The sequence below is a fragment of the Mus caroli genome, chromosome 9 (genome assembly GCF_900094665.2).
Source record: "Mus caroli chromosome 9, CAROLI_EIJ_v1.1, whole genome shotgun sequence".
NCBI classification, from domain to species: Eukaryota; Metazoa; Chordata; class Mammalia; order Rodentia; family Muridae; genus Mus; species Mus caroli.
Genome location: NC_034578.1, coordinates 72,078,755 through 72,087,886, shown reverse-complemented (window position 1 = coordinate 72,087,886; position 9,132 = coordinate 72,078,755).

Genomic DNA, 9,132 nt, shown 5'->3' with positions numbered 1-9,132 from the left:
AGAGCAAGGTCTCAGAACATGGGTCCTTCTGAGGACTATAAGCGACAGTGTGTCCATGTTTCTCTCCTGGCTTCTGGAATCTTGTTCACATCTTTTTTTCTTTTTCTCTTTTTAGACCCAGATCCTTCTTATATAGAGAAGCTGGCTGGCCTGGAACCAGTCCTTGTACCTCAGTGCTAAAATTACAGGCATGTGCCACTACAGCACTGTCTTACAAAGTACTAATCCTAGTTCTCTAGGCATGGCGTAGTTCTAGAGCAGAAACAAAGTGCTAGTTACTAGTTACCGAACATTAGTCAGTGTTCACATCTATCCTAATTTGTAATGTTGCTGAAGGCTGGGTCCTGGGCAGAGGTGAAGTTTGGGTGAGTGAAGAAGTCCTGATCATTTATCCCTGATAGAAGGATAGACAGAGGAATGGAACACTGATGCAGAAAAGCATCTCTCTACTTTTATACTACAGTCCTATCTCTGAGGAGGCACAGGCAGAAGCAGGAGGATCCTTGCAAGTTCAAGGCCAGCCAAGGCTGCACTTGTTTGTTTGTTTTGTTTTGTTTTGTTTTTCTGAGACAGGGTTTCTCTGCATAGCCCTGGCTGTCCTGGAACTCACTTTGTAGACCAGGCTGGCCTCGAACTCAGAAATCCACCTGCCTCTGCCTCCCAAGTGCTGGGATTAAAGGTGTGTGCCACCACTGCCTGGCAAGGCTGCATATTTTGACCCTGCCTAAAGAGGTAGACTAGCTAAGCTATAAGTTTGTTTTAGTTGGTCTTGGAGCATTTCATTTTGAACACATTTTCCAGGCTTATCTTGTATTTATTTCCTCTCCATCTCTCCAAAATGTCTGGCCTCCTTTTATTCAAGAACATGTGGCTTGTTACTACTGTGGTATTTAGCTTGTAGACTCTTAGCTACATCAAGGAAATAAGTATGTTTTTGATACATGCATACCTGCCTGTAAATACCTTTCAATGTAGCTACTTGCATCTACGTTAAGTCGATCCTAAATTCACATTGTATGAAGTTCATCTATATAGGAACATAGATGATCCTATTCAATTTGTCTTCCTTCTTATAACCCCCATTCAAATAGTGAGGAGCCCACACTTATTTATATAGAGCCTTCCTTTGCAGCCTAGACTGTCTTTCAATGCATAGCAATCCTCCTTTAGCTTGCCTCCTGTTAGGATTATCGGCATTCACTACCATGCTTACCTTGACCCTCTTTTTTTAACTTTCATTGGTTGGTTGGTTGGTTGGTTGGTTGGTTGGTTGGTTGGTTGACTACTAGGCACATGTGAAGGTCAGAGGACAACTTGAGGGAACCGGATCTCTCTTCCACCATGTGGGTCCTTGGGGGTGGGATTCAGGTCATCAGGCTTGGCAGCAAGCATCGTTATCTGCTGAGCCATCTCACCAGTTTCCATAACCCCCACCCCTCTGGAGAATAATGTATATTGTTGTTAAGAAGTTCAAATAAGGTAAGTGAAAAAGTGTTTTGACGAGTTGGAGAGCCAGGCATGGCAGTGCATGCTTATAATCTGAGTACATGATAGAGATGAAGAGGATTAGGAGTTGGAGGCCAGCCTGAGCTGCATGAAAACCTGGAGTGGGGGCAGCTGGGGTAAAGTACATGCCTAACATTCTTGAAGCCCTGGGTTTGATTCCCAGCACTGTGTATAAACTGACCGGTGATTTGGTGTGACTGTACTATAATCATTGACATTAATTTGGTTTTGGTTGGTTGGTTGGTTAGAGACAAGATCTCTTACAGTCTATCCTGGCTCCAAACTCACTTTGTAGATGAAGATGGTTTTGAACTCCCGATTCTCTTGCCTCCACCTCCTCAGTGCTGAGATTCCAGGTGTCTAGCTCCATAACTAGCTTCAACTCAATATTATCACCTGACAGACAACATTGATGTACTGTACTGTGAAAATAAACACACAAGACTTTGAAGCTACCTAGGACATCTGTTTGCGGAATGCACAGCAACAGAGTCGGGCAACTTTTGTGACAAGGAGCGGTTACATCAAAGTCAGGCTCCCAGCTTTTGTTCCACAGGAGCAAGGGCACAGCAGGGGCACAGCAGCTTTTCCCACGAAGCAGCAGCTGCTTATGGGGCTGTTCCTAGGCTGACATTAAGCCTGCATCTCCAGCCTTTCTAATAGTTTTGTAAGTCATCTGATATACAGCTCTTGATAAATCCTTTTCACTGCTTACATGACTCTGAATGTTATCCTTATGATTAAGAACTGTGACCATTTAGAGTGATACAGCAAGACTGAATGGAAATGGCTACACTCTCAAGAGTACAGTTTCTTTCAGAAAATATTTATTAGGTAAGCACTATGGCCAGGCACTGGGCCAAGTGCTAAGGCAAAATAATAAGCATTCTGACTGTAAGGAGGCCAACTGAGGGAAGTTTCTTCAGTGCATTGTGATTAAGTGGTAAAACAGTGTGATGTGGAAATCAATTGTGTCTCCGGATGAAAGAATGAACACAATGTGGGGGAGGGAACACAGTTCCCTACAGATGAGTTAAGTGCTGCAGCAAATTTAAGAACAGGTACCCCAGCTAAGAAAACCAGGCTAGGAAAAGATATCTATTATACATAGAGCTCAAATAGTTTTAAGATTTATTTTCATTTGTGTGTGTGTATGTGTGTATGTATGTATGTATGTATGTATGTATGTATGTGTGTCTGTATGTGTACTATGTGGGTGCAGGTGTATGAGGGAGCCAAAAGAGGGTTTCAGATCCCCTATATCTGGAGATACAGGCAATTGTAAGTCTCCCAACATGGATGCTGGGAACCAAACTAGGGCTGACTAAAAGAGCTGCAAAGACTGTAAACTGCTGAGCTGCCTCTCCAGCTCCCCTCCCCCCCCAAAAAAAACCCTCCTGAAAGATTGCCTGGAATCCACAGAACCCAGAAAATGGTGGATTCAGCTCAGGATAGCAGCCAACTCTGAAATGACGGCTGGACAATAGGATAAGAAAGAAACAAACTTGGAAGAGAGAAGAAACATCCAGGGGAGTTGTCTGGAGCAGAACAATTTTATAGGTACTTGATATGCACTAAATGCAAATAATTCTAGCTATAATCTAGACCAAAAATACAAGGAAAGAAAAACCCTGAAAAATTCCCAGGAAAAAAGGCAATGGTGGCACATGTCTTTAATCCCAGCACTGGAGAGGCAGGAGGCAGACGCAGAGGCATCTCTATGAGTTCAAGGTCAGCCTGGTCTAGAGAGCAATTCACAGGCTAACCAGGACTACCCAGAGAAATCCTGTCTGGAAAACAAAACAAAATAACATAAAAATAAAAAGGCTCACAAGGAAATGTAGTCTGTGGTCTGCAGTGAACTCAGAACCCAGTTAGAGAAACTGCTAGTGATTTCAGACTATAATGAATGTGTGATAATGGAACTATAAAGACAGAGGGCAAAAGCTGAGAGAGAAGGGAAAAATAAAGATGTTGATTGTGAGCCAGGTATGTGGCTTGGGCCTATAATTTTAGGAAATCTAAGGCAGGGGGATTGCTAAAAGTTTTGAAACCATCCTGAGCTACATAATGAGTTGTAGATCAGCCTGGACTATATAACAAAACCCTGTTGCATAAGAAAACAGGGCTGATGGAGGTTGGCAGGTGCTTTCATAGCATGCACAAAGTCCTGAGTATGATCCTTAGAATCACACAATCAGGTGTGGTAAAACACGCCTCTAATCCCAGTACTTGGAAGGAGAAGGCAGGCAGGATCAGAATCCTGCTTAGAGTCAGGTTAGGAAGATGGCTGAGACATAACGTACCTGCTACAGAAGCATGAAGACCTAAGTTTGGATCCTGAGCACACATAAAAAGCCAGGTGTTGGGGGCTGGTGAGATAGCTCAGTGGGTAAGAGCACTCAACCGCTCTTCTGAAGGTCCGAGGTTCAAATCCCAGCAACCACATGGTGGCTCACAACCATCCGTAACGAGATCTGGCGCCCCCTTCTGGAGTGTCTGAAGACAGCTGCAGTGTACTTACATATAATAAAAATAAAAAATAAATCTTAAAAAAAAAAAAGACTTTCCACAATATGACTCTCTGCNCAGTGTACTTACATATAATAAATAAATAAATCTAAAAAAAAAAAAAAGCCAGGTGTTGTGGCACATGTTTGTTGGCCTTGCACTGGGGAGAGGAGGGATTGACAAAGATATACAGAGCCTGGGAGCTCATTGGCCACCCGGTCTAGCCAGTTGATAAACTCCAGTTTCAGACTCATAAAATGTGACGAGTAATAGAAGATTTTGGTCTCTGTATGTACACACACACACACACACACACACACACACACTTCATGGTTATCCTAGGCAACATAGGAAGTTCAAGATAAGCTTTGGGATACATGAGACTGTCTCAAAAATATTAATCTTGTTATTATTCACAGTAGAGAATCAAGAAATACTGTCCACAGTAAATGAAATTGATCATTCAAAAAGGGGCAAGTCCATCACTAAGCATAGCAAAGAAGCTTGTAAAAGAATCAAAGGCAGTGATAGTATGCCAGACATGGATTGTATAACTGTAGTTTCAGCAGTTATTTTGTCTGTATAATTTATTACTGTTAGTGGTCCACATGCAGAGGTTGGAGAACAATTTTATAGCATCAGTTCTATCCATCTATTTTTTATGTGGTTCTGGAGATGAGACTCTGGTTGGCAAACATACAGGACAAGCATCTTTACTTGCCATTGTGCTGCCCCTAGATTTTTAAAATTAATTTTGAGAAAAGGTCTATTTAGGCCTGGTTTACATCAAACTTGGGGGCCATCGTTTGCCTCTGCCTCTTGAGGGCTGGGATTAAAGGTGTGTACCACCACCACTGGCACTCTTAGCACTTACAAAACTGAGACAAGAGGATCCCAAATTTGAAGCTAGTTGAGTTACCAAGTAAGGTCCAGTTGGTGGTGGTGGAGGAGGAGGGAGAGGGTGGTGGTAGAAGAGACAACATTTTGATATTTTGGTCCAACTTGTGGCAGGACCCCACAGAGAAATCACCCTGGCTGTGGACAAACTGAGAAGCCAAAATGCTTTTTAAAAACAAAATCCCAATAATTTGGTTTTACCAAGTGAAGACTCAGGACCTGGGGTGAAAGCCTACTAACTCAAGAGAGGCAAAGCACCTAGTTGACCTTCCTTAAGCCATGTCCCAGAAGGAAAAAGCCAGTTCTCCACACTGTCTTAAAAACCCTTCCAATTGAATGTCCTTCCTTTCTACTTCCTGTGTGTCTCTCTAGCCAACCTCCCGACCTCCTCTTACTCTGTATTTTTCTATGTTCATTCCCTGTCAATTGGTTGCTTGGCCCACCTCTTGATCTATAATTGTCTTTATTCAGTCTCCTTTACAGTAAACAGAAAGGTTATGTGAGGCTCACAATTTAAAAATCAGTGTTGCTGGATATGGAGTCACTCAACTACCCAGGTTCCTGAAGTATAGTACTTGAGCCCAAGACTGAAGACATAAGATCCCTGTCGAAGAAAACCACTGAGGATTCTATTGTAATGGATGGGGAAGGGGGTCAGGGTAGGATGGTAAGGGGCAGAAATAGTTGGTAGCTAGAGTAGTGGTATCAAGCATTCTGGCTCATGCCTAGAATCCCAACATTCCGAAGGCTGAGCAAGAGGGCTACTGTATATCTGAATGCAACCTGGTCTAGAGTAATTCTTAAACCAGCCTGGGCTAGAGAGCCTGCTTCAAACAGTAAAAAAGAATGAGAGGTTTCTACTTCCTGTGTGTCTCAAAAATAAGGTTATTTTTGTGGGAGTTGGTCACCACTTCTCCCTAAAGGGAAAAATGAGGATAACTTTGGGGATCTTGAAAGCCTGGTGGATCCATGCTGCTATTTTGTGGGTATCAGTGTAGAGGGCCAAACCTAAGAAAAAAACCTGCTTACTTGCTGTTTTAACCAACCACCTTTACACAGGCTTGCCTTCCTTTGTGAGAATGAAGCTTTCTTCACTCAAAATACACTTTTTCCTTCTTCCCACCCGCTTGCACAGCAACTGGTTTCTAATACCACCTGAAAACTCCTCTGTTCTACCACTCTCTGTTCTACATTGAAGAACTCATTCCTATAGACTTCCTAGAACTTTGCTGAGATGGCCTTATGAAGCTGTGGATCTTTCTGTCCAGGGATAACCTTGAACTCCTGACCCTCCTTCCTGCCCCCTGATGAAGTTACAGACATGTACACCCACACTCATAAATAAGAACTGAACCCAAGGTTTTGTGCATCTTAGACCAGCATTCTACCAACTATGGTATACCCTCAGCCCTGTAGACTTCCTGAAACTTTGTTTCATCCATCTTTCTGTATTCAATATTAACTGTACTGGAACATTTATACACAAGATGAAACAACAGGGTCTCATTAACACATTTAAATTAAAACAAAATCCAAGATTACAAATCATTTCTTCATGGTGGCTTAAGAAAACATACTGGAAAACATTAACAAATAAGACAAAACTGCATGTTAAAATCAATAAAAATTAGGTAGATCCATTTATTTGGGGTGTATTTTACAAGTGTAAGTTTGGACGAGCTATTTGACAAACTTTAGCATTAACTGCCAACTCTACAGACATCTTTAACAAGAAAAGGCATTTATGTTGGCCCTCTGCATACAGGCAGTGTCCTATTGCATATCAAATGGTGGAGATGCATTGACAGATTTGAGGGCACGATACTAAAGGAGTTAGGTCTCTATTTCTACTGCTATTTAGTTGATAAATACCATACAAACATACATTTATGCGTGTCACCACCACCAGTCATTTATAGGATGAAACTCAAGGTCTATCTCCTTTGAAGGTTGGAACTAGTAAGAGTTCACTTGTCACCTATACATGAGACACCACAGGTTGTGATCCCAATTTCTAAAAGTAGCAGTGACAAGTTGGAGAAAGAGTCTTGGGTTGCTGGCAGTACATGCCAAATGAGATCAAGACGGTGCATTAGAAAATGTAAGTGAAGTGCTTACAGTGGGCTTCAGGGGTGGACATGGTGAGGGAATTGGGTCACGATAAAAGTAATGAGTCTGAAGGTTGGTTGATGTGATGAGGCTATCACAGACAGGGCCTTGGTAACTACTCAGAATAGCTCTTCCCATAGGCTACCTGCTTCTGACCATCAAACAGTAAGTTTACAGAGTTTGGGTTGACAGTTCAGTTTTGATAAGACTGTGATATTCAGATCAAGAATACAAGTCTGACTTAGTAATGACTACCAATACATACTTAGAGGTATACTTTGGTTACATCAAGTAAAAAGAACAACTAATTCTAACTGTGGAAGTAACAAATAGAGGCCTTGTCATGACTGCCCCGAGTCATTTAAACATATCTTCAGACCAGCCGTACAAGATTCTCTAACAACCCGTAGAACTGCAAACATATTCCCGCCAATCTATCCAAATGCTATTCCAACTAGACACAAGGTGCAACTGTTAGTCAGACGTAACCTTCAAGGTGATTCTTATATGAGCTACTGAACAAAGCACATTTAGGTTTTAGCCAGTTTGCCTTTAGTATTTTCATCAGCCTCAATTTACTCTAACATTGAAATTAGCCATTCCTCAGACACAGCTTTAACACAGAAATTAAGCTCATTTCATCAAAATCTTCACTATATCATGACCAAAGAGCCTGCGAAAGTATCTACAACTGAGCTTTGAAGTAGAACAAAAACCAGGAAAATGTAAAACCTCTCTCTCAAGCACCAATGGAAGCCATGTAGTGATACGTACAAATCCTTACAGGTCTTTCCTCGTGGAAAATCCTGAGATTTTAAGCACTGCTACTTTATAGAAGGCAGGTTGGTTTAGTGATGAAATTGACTTTTGAAAAGATAGTAATATTTGGGGCACTTAGTATTTCACAGATCCTCAAGTCTTGAGGTAGGTTAAACATCAGAGTCCTATTTTACAAAGCAAACGCAAGCAAGTGTTGCTCACTTGGCAGACTGTTAGTCTGATGTTCAGGAAGAGCATGGTCACTCTTACCTCAGATTCATCTATCTGAACTCAAAGGGGATGGGCTTGCAAATATCCACAGGGGGAAAAAGGCTATCTAGCAATCTTATGATGAATTGCACATATTATGGAATAATTCGTTTGCTCATTACAAATATATTTACATAGAATTGAGCTCTAAAATTGCCAATGTGGAGTGTAAAGTATGTTGCTTTGCTGCCTCACATTGAGTGGAACAGGACCAATCACTAGTGTAGAACCATAGGAAAGCAGGTGCACAAATGTAGTCATAATACAAATGATGCCTGTATTCCATAGGGGAGGAGGCCTCACTCTAGCCCAAGATGAAGAGGAAGAACTGTATCAGCTCCGGCTGCTACTGTTCAATATGCTACAGCCTGACATCCCGGGGGAAAGCTCTAATAATAAATGTGTCCGAATAAAGTCTACTAATGTTTCCACTAATACATAAACCACAAGTAAAAGTAAACTGATATTTTATTAAAATGACATGTATAGGAGATACCTAAATATTCTAATATGATGTCTTACCTACCACATAAATCACTGTAATTATTAGCCCTACTCACCTAGCTCCTCCTCATTATTTAACAGAATCTAGCTAATTCTAGACAAATCTTTTCAACTCCTCACTTCATTATAAAGTTCTCTTAGGAATAAGAGTGTAGTTCTGTGGTACAGTGCTTGCTAAGCACATGTGAGACAGTGGTTTGATTCTCAGCATAACAAAAAACCCTCACAAAAATTCTTTTATTTAAGCAAGCTTAAAAAGTAAAGATAGACACATACGCTTTTATATAAATGAGATAACCCAATAGGAGTCACAGAAGCAAAGTAAAGAGAAGATGGGGGCTGAGAAGATAACAGAAGACAGAGGATGCAAGTGTTGTACTTTAGTATCCCCAAAGCTGAGTGTGGAAGTAAAAAGTTTCTACACTAAGAAAGTTTTATATAAATTATATGAATTGTAATTTTTTTTTGTAAAAGTCAAAATGAAATGTTCTGCATAGAACAAAAGATATGCCTAAGCAACATATCATATTTGTACAAGGCCACTGAAAGTCATGAATATTAGTAATAAATGAAAAA